The following is a 15,650-nucleotide window of genomic DNA, read 5'->3' on the forward strand; positions in this document are numbered from 1 at the left end:
GTGGTCTCATCTAACTGGAGAGAGGGGTTGGCGTCTGCTCTCTCCAATCTCCACATGATGACTCCTCCTTACTACTTCCTCGAATCACCCTTGTCTCCTAGTCCCACCTATCTTGCTTTCCTATTGGCCAACAGTGCTTTATTCATTAACCAGTATGAGAAACATATTTACAGAATGACATCTCCCATCACCACCTGGATAGCATAGCCCTACATGTGGAATGGAGGTGGGGGCATGGGAGGAGAAGATGGTCAGGGTGTTTAACAGTTAAGAACTAGAAGTCTAAGGAACTAGAACTGAAGTATTAGCCACAGGAAATACAAAGTGGAAAGGTCTCCTAAAGGGTAAAATATGCAGGAGTGGAAGTGTGATGAAAAGGATTAGATGCTCTTGGAACTGGCTCGTGTGAGTGTGACCTTTATCCAAACTAACCAAAAGAGAGAGAGAGAGAACATGCAAATTAAGAAAATAAGAAATGAAAAGGGGGACATAACAATGGAAACTGAGAAAATCCAGAGAATCTTCAGGTCATACTTTGAAAATCTGCACTCCACAAAATTCAAACATTTAATGGAAATGGACAATTTTCTGGATAGATATCACTTACTAAAATTAAATCAGGAACAAATAAACAATTTATATAGACCTAGAATCCCTAATGAAATTGATACAGTCATCAAAATTCTCTACCAGGGCCAGAAGGTTACAGTACAGAATTCTAACAGAAACTCAAAGAATAGCTAATGCCAATACTCCTGAAAGTGTTCCATACAATAGAAGCAGAAGTATCATTGTCTAACTCTTTTTATGAGGCTATAATTATCCTAGTATGCAAGCCACACAAAGACACAAAAAAGAAAGAGAACTACAGACCAATATACCTCAAAAACATTTATGTAAAAATAATAAAATACTGGCATATCAAATCCAAGAACACATCAGAGAAATCATCCACAATGATTAAGTAGGCTTCATCCCAGGTATGCAGGGATGGTTCAACATATGAAAATCCATCAATGCAGTCCACTATATAAAGAAACTGAAGGAAAAACCACATGATCATGTCACTAGATGCTGAAAAAGCCTTTGACAAAATCCAACACCCTTTCATAATAAAGGTCTTGGTCAGATCAGGGATAACAGGAACATACCTAAACATAATAAAAGAAATATACAGCAAACCAATAGCCAACATCAAACTAAAAGGAGAGAAACTCAATGGGATTCCTCTAAAATCAGGAACAAGACAAGGCTGTCCAATCTCTTGAAGTACTAGCTAGAACAATAACAAAATAAAAGGAGGTCGAGGAAAAAATAAAACTGTCACTATTTGCAGATGATATGATAGTTTACATTAGTGAAGTGAAAAATACTACCAAGAAACTCCTACAGCTGATAAACACTTTCAACGGTGGCAGAATATAAGATTAACTAAAAAAAAAAAATCAACAGTTTGGTATATACAAATGATAAAGGTAGTGAGAAAGAAATCAGAGAATCATCACCTTTACAATAGCCACAAGCAGCATAAAGTATCTTGGGGTATGTTTACCAAACAAGTGAAAGACCTATATAATAAGAACATTACATCTTTAAAGAAAGAAATTAAAGAAGATACCACAAAATGGAAAGATCTCCCATATTTTTGGATAGGTAGGATAAATCTAGTAAAAATGGCAGTCTTGCCAAAAGCAATCTACATATTCACTGCGAGTGATTTTTTAATAGCACCTTTTTCATGTTCTGTGGGAAAGGGGCTACATTGAAGAGAAAATCTGTTTTGTAACAATGTCAGTGACGTAATATAAAATGTAATTAGCATTCCAGTTAACTCACGTAGCGACAACCTAATTGTGTGTTTTCACCATAGAGTAATAGCTCAATTCCACACATGCAATTTCTGTCTATGGCAACTCTATAAATCAGACTCCTGCAAATAATAAGTATTCACTTTTTTTGTTATTTGTGGCTCATCTGTTCTACTTCTTTTCTGTAGGACAACCTTCTGTATTTTAATCACAACTTGATTTTTCCCAAGATGAAATATATTGAATTATTGTTAGTAGAATACTTTGAACATCTAAGAGACACCATTTATTGTCATATTTTTGTGAAACTGTACTAAATAGCTACTTAATCAATTAGGACTATGCCATTTGCATTGAAATGAAATATTCCTGCTGTTGTCTTGACAACGACAGGGCAGTTCTCTGGTTTTACATTCAGTACAATATCATAGGCATTTGCTCTTACTTAAGTAGACCCAGTTATATTGCATTAGTGCTGCACTGAGCTCTGTCAGTACAATTGATTGCAAATCAAAGATGACAGAGGCTTTGTGGATTGTGAATAGGAAGACACAGTGTAGCTTAGTGTAACTATTCACAAAAAATGACACTCATTTTTTTCAGATTCCAACCTCAATAGGCTGCACATGCATTCACTGCTTCTGCTGAGGTTTTTTGAAGACATCCTGCCTTTTCACAAGTGGATCTGCTGTCCATTGATTCCATTACATGCCATTTTATATCCCTTGTTAACACTTTCTAATGTTTATGATTTATTTACCTAAGTCTAAATGTATCTAAAGTATGTTCTATCTTACATGGGTAAAAATAGCCTTTTCATCAAAAGAAATCTCATAAATATAAGACTGTGGCTTTTATTAACAGTACTACAGCTTCCAAAGAGCACAGAGATTTTAAATACTGTGATAGGAATAAAACTCTATGACTGGAGAACAAATGACATTTTAATTCATAGGCCACCTTCTGATTTAGAAAATGTTCATAAAACTTGTGAACATAAGAAAAGAATAGGCTTGTGTGAGACCATAACATTCTCTGATAGCATTTCTCTACAAAGTAATCCAGATAGAGCTGATTTGCTGTTAGTCAAAAAGTATAGCTGGATGTAAAGATGCCTTTGTCCAGGTTTGTCCCTGAAAGTAAAAAGCCCATAATCTCATAGAATAGTCTCAGCTTATGGAAGAAACAATCATAGTGCTAATATCAAAAAGCATTCTTATCCATAAGTATTTCTAATCCTTTTATTTTGCTAAAAAAAAAATAAAGAACTTACTGTCATTTTTAGATACTTTGAGGAAAGTGAGTGTGGTGAGCAATAGGAAATATATTACTTTTAGGTTCTATTTTTTACCATTTCTTCTGAGAAACTTGATTGTGCTATTTGGACAAAAGTTGCTACTGAGAACAATGTCTGGGTCTGTGGTCCTAGCACAGTCAGAGTGAATGATGGTGTTCATGGCCCATGGTACCATCAAAGGTCACATAGGATGCACTGTTTCTGGTCCTCAACTTGTGTCTGATGGCATTGTTGCCACTGGGACCATACCAATCTGGGTGACATGTGTGGTCACATGGGCCATATTGAAACCTAGGCCTAGGATGCTACGATGGGCCATGTCTGAGACCATGGCCAAGCAGTAGCTAGGGCCTATTTTGATGTCTGTAACCTATATTATCCCTGTGAGTCATAGGGGTAGTATAATACATTGAAATAAAATAGGCTGTAATTAGGAGTCCCTGCCCCTCACTGTCCTTTGGAGGTATGCCCCTGTCCCTTGCTGGACATGTCATGGGACACCTGACCCCAAGCATTGGAAAGAGATAGCCACACCTTCACCACCAGCATGGGAGACCTAGCCCCAATGGCATAGGTACAGGAGAGCTGACTCTGTCCCCCCTCCCAAGGGGGCCGCCCCAGTGGCAAGAACTGATCAGCTCAGCTATCACCTAGGCCTGCATCCTGTGTCTTGAGTTGGCCCACCCTAACATCTATGACCTGATTCTGGAGAAAGTAAAGGCAGGATCTCTAAGAATCAGGGAAACAGCAGGATATCCAAGAAAAGTCTTGATGAAGTTCCAGTGACGTTGGTATGCCAGAGATCTTGAACTAGACCAGATGAAGCTGATTGAACAAAATATATTGCATGACACACTGTAGCTCCCATTAAAGAGGAGTGGGAAAGATGAGTGAGATGTTTTTGTTGTTTTCGGTTTGTTTAGTTTTTATTTAATTTGAGGGAATTCTTTTTGGAGTGGGGGTATGCTGCAGGGGTAAGGGGCACATATGGAGGGACAGGGAAGTAAGTAGGATTGGGATGCATGAAGTGAAATTCCCAAAGAATCAATAATTATGTTAAAAAATTAAAAAAAAAAGAAACAGGATTTTTATATTTCTTCTTTGTCACTGTCTAGACTACAACCTCTTTCACTAACACAAGAATGCAGTCATAGTCACTTATATTTTATGGACATATTAGTGCAAATTCCATTCTGGATAAATTATGGGCATATTCAATGCGATAAGCAATTAATAATAATAAGCATGGATTTCAAACATGAAGACATATTAACAGCTATGTTTTCAGGATTCACTCAGAGAGGCAGAACCAATAGAGTACAGGTATGAAGTAGACTTCACAGTCTTTAGAGGGTAGGGAAGTTATTTGAATCCTGCCGCATTGTCTGAGTCTTCTTCAATGTTATCCTTTAACTGTAGAAAAGCAACATCTTTGAAGGAAACATGAGTCACATGTTAAAGAAAGCTTCAGGAAAACAGAACACATGAGGATGTATAAAGCTCCTCCTAAACACAAGTTGGTATTATTAACCTGCAGATCTTCACCTTGTGTAGCATGAATAAGAAAAAAATCACAGAGACAGATATTGAGTTTAAAGCTGAAGATCAGAGAAGCAAAGTGGCCCACTACTAGAAAGTTCTTATCTCTTCCTATGCTCAAGTTGAAGGAGCAGTCCTGTCCTCATACTCCATCTCCAACTGCATTGCTCTCCACCAAACCTCAGAATCCACTGAGACTGCACCAAGAGCCTTCCTTATAGTCCTCTCTAGTGCTGGGATTAGAAGTGTGAGCTCTGTCTCCCTTGTAGACTGATTCACTCTCATGTAGCCCAGGGTAGCCTTGAATTCACAGAAATCCATCTGCCTCTGTATTCCTCCTGAGTGCAGGGATTAAAGATGTGGCCACCATTGCCTGTCCTCATGTATGGCTAACTAGTGGCTTAGCTCTGCATTCTGATCTTCAGGGGAGCTTTATTTGTTAGATTACAAACAAAGTGTCACTATATAGGTTCCTATAGAAGAACAAGAGCACTTCTTCATGAAACTGTTAGAAACTTAATAGAGCTTCAGAAAATTGAACATAAAGGCACTGCAGGCCTAGGTCCCGTACATGTTCCTAGCACATACTCAGCCAAGTGTGTGGTATGGAGCATCATCCAACCATATATTGGCCTTGTGTCAAAGGACATGATCACTCTCTTTGTTCTAACTGTATGTGTGTTATTTTATTCCATTTTTAAATATTTCTGGATAAAATGTTTTCTGAGATGAAACACTCACTGTTTCAACTACTTATGGTATTAATGGTGATCTGAGTAGGGACATTTTCTTTTTTATTTCTATTGCAATGTTATGCTTTGAAAGGACTAATGAACTAAAAGTACTTCAAGTTGTTTTCCATTAAATTATATTTTTAATGATAATATCTCATTTTAAGCACACCTATTATAGATAAACTTCTATTATATATAAATAATGTAATAGATGGCATGATGTCTCTCAATTTCTCAACATTTGTAATCTTTAAAGTTTTTTGTGGAAGGCTTTATTTAGACACTTCGACAGTATCATTAAAGTTTTCTTTATATTGTAAGTGGAATAAACTGATAATTACCACAACAAGGAGGGGGGTATATGAGGCAGAACATCACCCATTAGCATCATGAATACTGCAGCCCCCAAATGCTTGGATTCCCTTTTGTACCACACGTCATCCAGATTTTACACTCTTATATAAGAGTGTATGTACTTAGGCAATCTAGAATGACAACAAAAATAATCATTTCTGCTATTTCAAAATTGTTTCCATGCAACAGAAAAGCAGTATTTTTTAAGTTGCTTCAAAGACAACTAAGTAAAAAGTTTAATAAAAAAAATCTCCATATATAATTAGTTCATGCAAGTCACCACAGAAAATATTTTAAATGTTCCTGTCATTTCCTACCCTCTACCAGTTAAGGTAAGTAGGCAAATCACTATTTAATGTGTGACTACACTTAAAATTATTGAATACATACTCGCTAGCATGTTAATTATAATGTTATATATATAATGAGATTCCTTGTATCCTTTTATTTTTTGGAGAAGAGAGACATACCTTATAAACAATACAAAAAGTATTAGAATCACTGAGCCTAAATCATAACCTTTTTTTCTTCACTGTTATTCCCTTATTTAACATTTATTATCTGTATTCATTTTTATTCTTGCATTTTTCACTCTTGACCAAGCCTTTATTTCTATAACATAATTTCCTCTCCTTGTCCATACAGCACACTTCGTCACAATCTCTTTGTTTAAATGGCCTTCTAGCACAATGAGATGGCATACCATGTACAGCAATGTTTTACATATCTTCAATTTATTTGAAACAGACATGGACAAAGCTCAAGGTATTTCTCTAAATTCAGGAATGATAATAAGAACAAAATAAGAATAGAACTGAAGAATATTTGGGGGGACGTATGTGTCCTTGTAAGTTTGCCTTGCCCCCTTCAGGAAGGATATCTCTATATATGACCAGCACAAACTATTTTTATATGATGATTAGTAATTTTTCACTAAGCCTGATCTCCCACAGTTAATACAATGATATTGACCAAGAAATTATTTATGTTTCCTTTCACAACTTTATTCCTCTAATGTTACTGAACAACTGAATCTTTATAGCATGGTTGTTTGCATCTTTGTTAATATTGTTTGGAATGGCTTTCAATTTCTGTGCAACTAGCACACACAGATGTATGACAAGCTGTAACATATCACTTGTCTCATTCATCATTCTCAATACTTATATTTATAGTTATATATTATATTCTATCATTCAATGAATTATCTCACTTTTGATAATGACTTTTATTGAAAAATTTTTGTTCAATGACAGTTTCATACATGCATATAAAGTATTCTGGTTGCTGTCTTTTTGAAATCCTATAAGGGTGAGCAAAACTATGTAGTTCCAGCTTACTTACATCTTTCCTACTAAGTTTTGTCAGTCTAAGATCTTGCATAGCAAACTTTTTGCCTAAAAGTCTAAAATAAATGAGTCCCAATTGGGTCTTCTTCAGAAAAACAGGCTGCAGCAATTTAAAAACCATAGGGGTCTGATTGAAGAAGAAGATAGGGACCTCTTTTGGAATGGAAAACAGGACTAGACAAACATGACTGCCAATCAACCATACACACTAGAGATAATAGGAAATGTAAGATAGTTATTTTTTCCTATCATCTTTTTTAATTTTTAAAACAATCTTAGTTTACATACCAATCCCAGTTTCCTCTCTCTCCTGCCATCCCACTCCACCCCACCACCTCTCCACCACACCCCCATCTACTTCTCAGAGGGGTGAAGCTTCCCATGGGGAATTGTCAAAGTCTGTCATATGGTTTGGGACAAGGCAACTCCCCCCACCTCTGGAAAGGTATCTCTCCATAGGGAATGGGCTGCAAAAAGGGTTTATGCACTAGGGTTATAAACTGTTTCCACTGCCAGAAGCCCCATAAACTGCCCAAGCCACCCTCCCAACTGTCACTCACATTCAGGGGGCCTAGTTAAGTCTTATGCAGGAGACCCAGCTGTCAGTATGGAGTCAGGCCAATGTTTAACTGTAAATCTCTGCATCTTCTTCCATCAGTTATTAGATGAAGGCTCTATGATGGCAATTAAGGTAGTTGTCAATATGATTATAGGGGAAAGGCAGTTAAGGCACCCTCTCCAAATAAATGGAAATTTAATTTAATTAAGTTTAGTGATCAGTAAGTTTTTTGGACTTGGGATTATCCAGGCAGCTGATAGCTATTGATACTTCAGTCACTCACTGATGAAGAAATTTTCTGCTTCTTTGTTCAGATCATGAAGTGGAATAAAATTTCAGAGCACAAATTGAAAACCATTTTTGTTACATACTTGTGATTTAGATGGAAATTCGTGAAATGAAATTCTCAGAAGATGCCTACAAACACATTCTAGATAGGTCTTCATTTGTATGGTGATATCTGAAGAATCTTCAGAATGAGAATAACCCATTGAAATTATTGCCAAGAATTTCTGATTACTCTCTGATAACCTAACTTCTCATGACATTTTCAATAACAATACTGACAAAAATTCTGTACAAATCCCTTAAATATGTAATAGGCATTTTACAGTATTAATTCACACTTGTCTAAACCAAGAGTTAACAAATATATTTTCATGTGGGTTTGTTTAGACTTGTGTGCAATGGGTCTAAGCCTATACACTATCTGTTAGTCTTAACTAAATGTCCTTTTGTGTATCTGTAAATGGTAGAAGTCAAATATATTAATTTGACTTGGATGTTTCTTTCATCAATTTCATCAGTAGCCTCTATAAGTATTTCCTATTCCTTCCTAAAGTAACAGTCTGTGTTACTTTTGTTACTTCAATTAAATACATGCCCCACATTTCGTAGCTATCTTCCAGGTTATGTTGTACATCTTGAGCAAAGATAGAAACCCAAGAACTGATGATTTGCTCAGAAGAACTCCTAAAGGCAAAACTCTTATCCATTGAGTAAGAGCATGGAGTCCAAATGGCATGGTTGCAGCACTTGTCCCCTCTATTGGCTTTCCATTCGCAGGTAGTTTTTTAAATCTGAAAGTAGTTGTGTTTTCACTAAAATGTTCATAAATATACAGGCTTATGTCCATAAAGATTTCAAATTATATTTATTGAGATTACCTACATATTGAAGTTGTCACTTTGACACATACACTAGCATGATTAATATTTAACATTACCAGTTCTAAAACACCTGTGCTCTGTGGTAGTATATTTCTTTTCCTTGAATTTTTTAGCTTATTCAATTAACATTTCTGTTTCTATATTCTTATTGACTTCCTCCATATCTGACTCAACATCTTGTCCTCCAGAAAACTTTGAACTGTGTTCCTGTTGACCTTCCATTTGTAGCTCAAAATATGAATTACAGTTTGAAAAGTAATGCTTAATCCCCAAAGATTATTTTCTGTGTCTATAAAAGAAGTTTCAAAGCTCAGACACAAATGCAAGCAATGGCTTCCTTTGCTTATGGTTTTTGTGGTTCCCTACACTGGAAATTGTGTCTCAAGGGAAGATTTGCTTTGTGACACTATGGCTGTACCATATGCTTTAGCAATCCACAAATAACAGCAACTAATTATTATTCAGCAATTATTACAATTGCAAGAAGTTAAGACTGGTGTTTAAAATAATCTCAGTGTTAACAAGTATTTTGATATGTCTCAAATGCCGTCTGCTGCCTATAAAAAAAATAACATTCTCACAAACAAAGTTTTAAATGTAACTTTTAAGTAGAACCTGGCTTGTGTTTGTGCCACTCATTTAATCTGACTACATTTGTGTGATAGTTATTGAGCAGTTTCCATCGTTTACCACATAGTGACTTGTTTGAGCCCAAGCTTTCAAAGCTAGATAGTACAGAGTAGTGTTCTCTTCCATAATGAGAAATATGTAAAAATGTGAAAAAGAAAACAGTCTGAGACAGTAACTCTTTATTTTTTTCACAGAAAAGGACAAATTTGAATAGAACATATTCTGAACATATAAATTATCAAGATGATAATTTATAGGTATTAAGAGTGTCTCAAGTATCTTCATATAGTGTTTCTTTAAGAAACATTGAACTAATGAATACTTAATTTGATTCAGGAAACAACTTTGAGACTGCTAGGAAGAATTACCCATATGTAATTAATATTTAGCTCACAATTTTGAGAAAAACAACAGTTACATACATACAGATAAAGATATTAACAAAAGGCCATTAATAAGTAGGTGACAAATGTATGCCTGTGCTTACGTTAACATCAGTATTTATAAAGACAAAAACAGAAAAGCAATGAAAATTACTGTATTGAAAACAGTTTTATTCCTATTTAATAAAACTGAATTACTATACCCTATACCTTTCACTTTTGAATTGTAGCAAATTTTTATTTTTACTTCATTAATCACTCCACAGAATTATACAGGGTGAGGGCAGGGAAAGTCTTCTGAAGGACTTTAATTTTGAGAACAGATCCTTGAAGGCAAAAGACAAAACTTGAAAAATAATTCTTGGGTTAATTTTCCTATCCTGTTTTAAAATAGCATTAAAACTGATTGGAAAGGAATTATGGCACAGACAAAGTACAGTCTCACATGCATGGCTAAGAAGGAGCTGATACTGTGGAGTGACCTACAGCAGAGTCCAGGGTAACTCAAGGTCATGAGGAAGCCAGAGTCCTACGTTTTTTCTAGAAAATGTTAGATTGTATTCATACAACAGCAATGCGTTTAATGTCAAATAAACTGCAGGATGTTGTCTAATGCTGTAATTATAATGAATATAACTAAGATTTTTGAAATTTTTTTAGTACTTTCTGTAGTTTTGTAATTTTTATTAAGAAAATATTTGGTTTTCTGTTTGATGGATTATATTTCATCTATTTGTCATTACAAAATGAGCACCTGTTGGAAACAGTATTAAAGCAAACTAAAAAGTATGAAAACTCATTGCTGTGCCTCCATCATCTTCAGTCCTCTGAGGACACGATGTCTCATGTTTCTTTAAATCTTTGGCTACCTAACCCTAACCCTAAAACTACCTTAGAAGGTTGTTGTTGGTTGTTTTTTACTTATTGGACTCTTGGCCTTTTGCTTTTTTGGGGGGCTGCCACCCATCTTCCAAATAAATCACACACAGAGTCTTATTTTACTGATAAATGCCCATCCTTAGCTTGGCTTTTTTCAAGCCAGCTTTTCTTAAATTATACTATCTGTCTTTTGCCTCTGGGCTTTTATCTTTATCCTATATAACTTTCTTCATTTTTTTCTCCGCAGCATACTTTGTAGCTGGGTGGCTGGCCCTTGGAGTCTTCCTTTCCTCCTCTTTCTTTGTCCTTACTCAAAGATTTCTGCTCCTACTTATTCTCTCTGCCTGCTAACCCCACCTATCCTTTCTCCTGCCTAGCTATCTTGGCTGCTTAACACTATCAGATCAATCAGGTGTTTTAGACAAGAAAAGTAACACAGCTTCGTGGAGTTAAACAAATGCAGCATAAAAGAATGTAACACATCTTTGAATTATTAAACAAATGTTCCAGAGCATAAACAAAATTAACACATCTTAAATTAATATTCTACGACAGAAGGTTGCTGATAACACTTAGTACTCAAAACAACAAAATCAGGAAGAACTTTAAAATGTTAGCAAGTAATTTCGGGACATTGGTGGCACATGCCTTTAATCCCAGCTTTCAGGAGGCAGAGCCAGGTGAATCTCTGTGAATTCCAGGCCACCCTGGTCTACAAAGATAGTTCCAGGACAGATTCCAAAGCAATACAGAGAACACTATCTCGAAAAACCAAATAAATAAATAAGTAAATAAATAAATAAATAAGACTATATTATATGTATTTAATGTTTGATTTAGAGTTACATAAATAAAAATACTATACTTTGACATGCTATACAAGTATAAGACATTTTGTAACAAGGGATTGTCCTTTCCCACTTTTCATTTGCCTGTAGGTGAGCCTCCCATTTGACTCTGCACAGTTATGAAATCCACTAAGCAGAATCTATCTAAGACCAGGGTTGACAGTTGTCCTTCTTCAAGGTTGAAGGCACATGAATATCATTGTTCTGAACTGGAAGCCTCCTTGGATTCTGACAACAGAAAAATGCCTCAAACAACTTAAACATTCTACATGATTAAATGATTGGTTAAAACTTCCATGATTACAGGAGCTAAAAGTTACAGTTCTGGAGATAAATTATTGTAAGGTTTTCTTTAGATCCCTTAAGAGACATTTCTTGTCCATGTGTGTTTGTGACTTAACATCCTGTGACTACTATCAGATAAAACCTTTATAATGCACTAGCATATCAAAAACTTTCACCAGCCCAATAGCTAAGAATATCATCAGAAAGAATCTGAGGTCTGTAGAAGTGGCTTGCTCTAATTCAACATAATCTGCTTACCCAATGTACTCTTGTTTTATGCTAAAAAACTTTTATGATATTCTTTTTTTCTGTTATTATAAAAGTATAAAAATAATAGCTCTTTAGAACTTGATATTTTGGGTAATTTGAGTCCATGTTCTTGGTCTTTGAGCACTCATATATGTCTATAAAGTAAATTGTTTTCCCTCATAAGCCATGTTTTTATATCAACAACAAAAAAAAAGGAAATGTATGTACATGACAAATGGAAGCTTCAGACAATGCTTGTGTCATTTCAGTTTCTTCCCACTGTTCATATGTAAACTTTTTATCATTCCTCGCTTATTTTCTGCCTCTTTATTTCCAATTTGGGCTTCCATTTCCTCACAGTTTCCACTTCCTTTACGTAGCCTCAATATAAAATCAATTTGAGTTGACATTTGTTGTTGTTTTTTTAACTATTTCATTTTGTTTCCAATAGTTTTGAAAATGATAGGACTAGTTATTTGATAATTAAGTTTATCTATAAGACTACTAATGATGTAACTATTAAGCCTCTAGTTTATGTAGTTGCTTACTCCCTTTTCTGCTCTATACCGAATTGGACATACAGAAAATTACTTATAAATTTAATATCAATATAGTAGGAAGTATCTGGGCTCTTGTCTCTCACTTTTTCCACATAAAACTTTTTTCCTCCTTTTTAGACCATACTTCTTCATTACTCATTGAAGTGGTAAATCATACTTGTGACATCTAACACTGAATTGTTTGTTAATAGAAATATATCATTTTACATTGGTGTTTGTTGTGTATGATTATACCAATTAACTAATCATGTGCTATCAGATGTACCAATTATAGATTCACATATCCCATCTTCTTGACTCAGATTCAGTAGATGTTATGTACTACATGGAAAAGTGGGTTAAAATCAGTGTGCTGAAGTCTGCAGACAGAAAGTCAAATTTTGCTATGACTTTAGGACCCAAGCTTTAGGAGTTGAAACCAAGTACATAGCAAAAATTTAAAGGTAAATAGATCAAATCCAAGACTATGGGCTGTTCAGGAGAATATACTTGAGAAGATAGATATTAAATGTTTTTGAAAAATAACCCATGTTTTAGACAGGATAAAGGGAATACAGGCTGACTATAATCTGCACTGAGCAATAGCTTGGCCAAAATACATTGTAAAAATATCTCAGTTTAACTTACATGCAGTATCAATTTTGAAGACAAGGTTATATTTTTCAACTAACCAAAATCTACAATAATTTATGGTTGAAAGTGCTCATGAGTAAATGTGACAGTCGCCAGCTGGTACTCTCTCTCTTAAGACCACGGACTATTTTCATATTATATAAATAAAAATGTGATGTCCAAGAGATTTTGTGTCTGAAGTTAATTCTTATATCTACTAACTATACTACTTTTAATGAAGTTCAGTTTATCAACTCATAAATTAATTTTGTGTAGTGTTTTGTGCAAACCCAACAAACTCAAGCAAACTCAAGAAAAAGGGCATCTGGATTTTCTCCCATGCTATCTCCTATAAGTAAATTTTCAATACTTATAACATTGGAAGAAATAAACAAAGAGCTAGACATACATCTTAGTGGTAGATCATTTCTTAGTGTGTGGTGGGACTCTGCTCAAGAGAAGGAGGGAAAGGAAAAGGTAGAGGATAAATAGGAGGAAAAAGAAGCAGAGGGAAAGATGGGGAGGGTAGCACCTCAAACAAAGAAACTGCTTATGGTCTTCAAAAACTGTGATATAAAAAGCAGGTGAATGCTATTCAAAAGAAACTTTGTTTAATAATAGTTTATATGAAGTGAAATTTCATGCTCTCAAATCATTACTATTCAAGAAATCTCTACATGGAATGAATGGGTGGATGGTATATTAATGAAGCTTTTGAGTGTGAATTGCAAAGGTTCTCTTGTCTACACTGATTGACAGGACATTATTAGATACTGATGCATTCACATATGTAATGTGCTCTGGAAAATTAAACTTTAGACTCAATTCATTGGAAAATTATCCCCTTACACATCTTTTCATGTATTCTCCACAACTGTCACCCCTGGGGGAATCATTAGATCTGAGAAATTCATCTGACAATTTTTTATCTGTGGGATTTTCTGTTTCACATATTAGATTCATGAAAAGAAAGCATACCTGCTTTTTCCCTTTTTTCTTTCTTTCTTTCTTTTTTACTCACACAGGATCTATATTGACAACTTATTCAAATCTAGTTAAGTAATCCTTTTAAAGCAGTTACAATTGTACTATTTAGTTCACACCAGGTTTTATAACTGTTTCTATCAATTAGTTTGTCAAAAGAGGTACAAACATATAAAATAAGATTGTGGTGCACACCTTTAATCCCAGGGCTCAGGAGGCAGAGGCAAGAGGATCTCTGTGAATTTGAGGCCAGCCTGGTCTCAAAGGTAGTTCCAGGACAGGTTCCAAAGCAATACAGAGAACCCTGTCTCGAAAAACTAAATATATATATATATATATATATATATATATATATATAAATAAATATATATATATATATATTTATATATACACACACACATACACACACACACACACACACACACACACACACACACACACATGCACACCCCCAGGGCCACCTGCAATCACTCAGTGTCAAATGGAAATAACTGCAGCAAAAAAATTCTATGACTGCAAAGCCATCTCTCTGCTCTTGACAACCAATTCTATATCTCCATTCAAAATACATTCTTTAAGCTTTATAATCAACGAGTGAAATTTCATTGTGGTCCATCAAACAGTATCTTACAACCAAGAGTTGCTCAGTTGATCTTGCAACTTCTTCAAAATTATTAGTTCCATACTGCTTTTCATTGAATGACATCATGTTCACCAGCTATCATACCTCACATTTTCATCTGTCTACTTCTCTACATACACACTAAATATGATGATATATTATTTATGATTTATTAAAGCTTGTCTGAGAATTCAGAAAGCATTGCAAACCTCAAGCTATATAGATCAGTCAGTGGTGATACACACCTTTAATCCCAGTAGCCAAAGCTAGGAGGTGGTGCTACATACCTTAAATCCCAGGACTCAATTATAGCCAAACCTATTTAGGGTTTTAATTATAATCTTACATCAAGAAACAGCATGAGTCAAGGAAACACACTTAGGTCTTTATAAACATCGGAGAAGGGGAATAGCTATAGTGTTCACATTTATGTAGGTTTACTGAAGATTTATTACAATATTGGAGTCTTGAGAATACATAGAGAAGTATAGGCCTATCAATGTGTCCTATCAAGTGATAGTGCCAAATCAAAGAGTATCCTCATTCTTTTGCTTTTGTTTCTTCTGTTTTTTAACAGAAGAGATTTACAGTGAAGCTAGAATTATCACTGCTAGAAAAATAGCCAGTGACTCTTGCTTATAGAAGGAGTTATTGAGTCACTTTTGCTGTTTAAAAGTGTCCTTCTCTGTCTTATGTTATTGTGATCACAGAGTGGCCTTGTCTTAGTATTGACTGCATTATGAGAAAGTTGTTTATGTTTAGTTTGGAACTCAAAGGCCAAGCTGTCAG

This window comes from Phodopus roborovskii, unplaced genomic scaffold (genome assembly GCF_943737965.1).
Source record: "Phodopus roborovskii unplaced genomic scaffold, PHOROB, whole genome shotgun sequence".
NCBI lineage: Eukaryota > Metazoa > Chordata > Mammalia > Rodentia > Cricetidae > Phodopus > Phodopus roborovskii.